The sequence below is a fragment of the Cryptotermes secundus genome, unplaced genomic scaffold, assembly GCF_002891405.2.
Source record: "Cryptotermes secundus unplaced genomic scaffold, Csec_1.0 scaffold1363, whole genome shotgun sequence".
NCBI lineage: Eukaryota > Metazoa > Arthropoda > Insecta > Blattodea > Kalotermitidae > Cryptotermes > Cryptotermes secundus.
In genome coordinates this window covers 82,293-85,570 of record NW_019720593.1, presented here as the reverse complement: position 1 = coordinate 85,570, position 3,278 = coordinate 82,293, and positions in this window count along the sequence as shown.

Sequence of the window (3,278 nt, the reverse complement as noted above, 5' to 3'; positions counted from 1 at the left end):
AGTGTACTGTATTTAAATGGGTCACCTGCCACCGCGGCGTGACTCGTATCGTTACGAATGAAGAGAACTGCGTCTAGTTAGTCGAGGGTGCCAACGAATGTGCAGAATAAGCGACCCTGAAAACCGACAAGGAATGGTCGCCTAGCTTGGAATTTTGGTGTGGGTTTATATTTTCTTGCTGTAAAAACAAGTAGTGTAGTTTGTTACGAAACCGCGCACAAAGCATAAAAATTGGCCATATAATTTTGCGCTACTTTACAGCGACATGATAAAACTGAACTTCAGTTTATCTTTGTCGCCTGAGGTAGAGTTCGCATCTTTGCCATGCCCGTACTCTTCATTCAAAACAGGAAAAAGAAGCCAAACATTGTAGACACTGTTACATGACGACTGCGAATCTGTGGAGTAAGCAATCACGGATAGCTGACCCCATCTGGTTTGGGAATTTGTTGACAGACTAACAATGCCGACAGTAAAAATGAAACTAACATATTATTAAACCTTACACGCCGCCTCGGAATTCAACAGATTCTTTAGTACGCGCTGAGTAATGAAAAATGGATAAATTCGGAACTTAGGAGTTCACTGAACATAGAAGCAAGAAATTGAGCGAATTATTGGTCACATTTAGTGAGATCAGTCCTGCAGGTCTGAGTGATAGAAGTGTCACTGAAATAATTTTTTAGTTTTAAACCCGAAAAAAAAACACTTAGGACATCCTTCCTTAGACAGGTACTTAGTATTTCAATGGATACTGTAAAGAAGTAAGTATAGTTAAAGTGATAAATTCAAGGCAGATGAGGTGGGCAGGACATGCAGCACGAATGGGGGATGTTATGCCACCAGTTATTCCGTGGTGACAGGGGGGCGTGGAAGTATCCCCACTGTCACCTTTTGTACTGCAGTCACAGGGGTAGGACTAAGGAAACGACTGAATTACTTCCTCATCGTTGCTTCATTGGCTAGGGGCTCACTGCTCACTGGCCTTGTCAGGAGGGCGCAGGTGCGAAATGTGGTATGGGAGGAAATCACAACAGAAACCCACATCCTCACCTAGGCTACCCTATATTAGTATAAAAACAATCAATATACAGTTATATACATTTTGGTACTATCACAATGAAAGAGCCGACTGGTGTCGGGTTACACATTACACTTGGCTACATCTGCATCTCTCAGTTGGATCACTCTTACGCCCCGTACACTTGTTGTAACGTTCCTAACTCAAGTCCCATTGGAGGAGTTACACTTTAACAATATTACAATTATTAAGCATGGCGATAAGAGTAGTTTCCACTTACTTGGGTTGAATCTGCAGAAGGATGGCGTTGCCGGGTGTCGAGTCGGTGCCCATTCGGACATGGCCTACGGCCGCAATTGGCCAAAATTACTGTTTGAATAATCCCCTTACTAATTTGGTCTCTGGGTTATATACCTTTATTTATGCTAACTCATTAATTTCCCGGGGGGGGGGTGCAGTTCCGCCTCCAATGACGTCTTGTCCCAAGTGGTTGGCTGGGATCCTAAGGGGACACACCCCCTTCTACTGCTAGACCATTATTTGGCTAACACTTTGACCTGCAACGTTCCCCCCATCTTGCTCAAGTGTAGCTTCTGCAAAGTTAGCATTTTGAGGCACCTTCAATGTCATTCTGCTGACTGGACATTCCCGCGTGGCAAGCCATTGTCCATCTAACTCCATACGCAGAAATTCCTTTAAGTTGTTTAACCTTTCTTACATCCGCTCCGTACATCTTACAAGTATTTCCCCAAAACTAAATCTATTCCAACCAATAGTTTTCCCTAAAATACAAAAAGTTAATACTCTGTTAACATATTACCGGGAGTTGTCCTTCACTCCACAACAGGGGAGAAGAGGAATGCATATAGGATATTGGTGGAAAAGCCATAAGGAAAGACACCACTTGGAAGACCAAGACGTAGGTTGGTGGACAATATTAAGATGGATCTTTGAGAGATAGGATGGTATTGATTAGATTGATCTGACTCATGATAGGGACCAATTGAAGGCACTTGTGGACACGGTAATGAACCTTCGGGTTCCATAAAATGCAGGTAAATTCTTGAGTAGCTGCAGAATTGGCGGCTTCTCAAGAAAGGCTTAGCGCAGTGAGTGACCGTAAAGAAGCAGGGCTTATCATGTGGACTGGCTTAATCTCGTCCTGAACAGGGACCAGGGACGGGCTTTGTTCACAGTGTAATAAACCGTCGGTTTCATAAGAGGCGTATATCTTTGATGATGTGGTCTCTTGTCAGCTTGCCAAGAGTGACAGTGTAACACGGAGTTTGCTAGACATTTTCATAATTTGTGGTCCTTTTGTCTTTATGTGAATACAATAGTACTAATTTCTCACTTGCATTTCTGCACGGAGGATATGCAGTCTCTTTAATATTAATGTAAAGAATATGAAGGAAAATGGAAATCATTTACTGTGCTCAGTGCCAGCGACCTATGTGGCAGAATTACATGAATATCTCCTGTAAGAATATGTGACGTGCATAACATTTATCTTCTGCCCATGGAGAACAGTATGGCAGGCAATAGCAAGACTTTTATTGTGCGTGAAAGAGAACATCAGAGGTGAGATATTTCAAGCCATTAAGAATTATTTTGCTCTATATGAAAAAACCCCGCTGTCCTTAGATTTCTGCTGTATAAAAAGTGCTGATATCATTTAAAAAACTAGAAGTGTATATGGAAACAAAGCACAGTGTTTCGTCACTTATTGTTTAGTGTATAGCTTTCATGCAGCCGTAAGCTCTGTTTGCCTGTAAAGATGTCAGAATTCGTTCCATGAAAGATCTCTGTGATGAACTTAACAGGTCACATGAAATTATTCGGTAGCAGCAACTTCCCCATTTCAATTTAAGGTCTGTAGACCGTGACATAGCTCAAGGAGCTGGTCTCCCTTCCCCTCCAACAAGACTTCCTTCCATGGTAGTCCTTGTTTAGCTTCAGGTCAGGTTATGCCGGATTTGTGGTGGACACTAGGGAGCTTTTTCTCTTCAATTTTTGGGTTTCCTTTGCCACTTCTCATTCCAATAACCACTCCACATTCATTCATTCATTTTGTCAGCGCCGCTGGACACAGAGAGCGTCTTAAGTAACTAAAAAGGACGGCCTGACTTTCAATAGAAATAAGCACAATAGTTGCTACATCTGTCTGTTGTATTTTGTTAAATGTGTTATAAAATATAAAATACGAGGTATTTAAAATAAAATTAGTATATCTTAATGACGTTTGTATTTTTTTTTT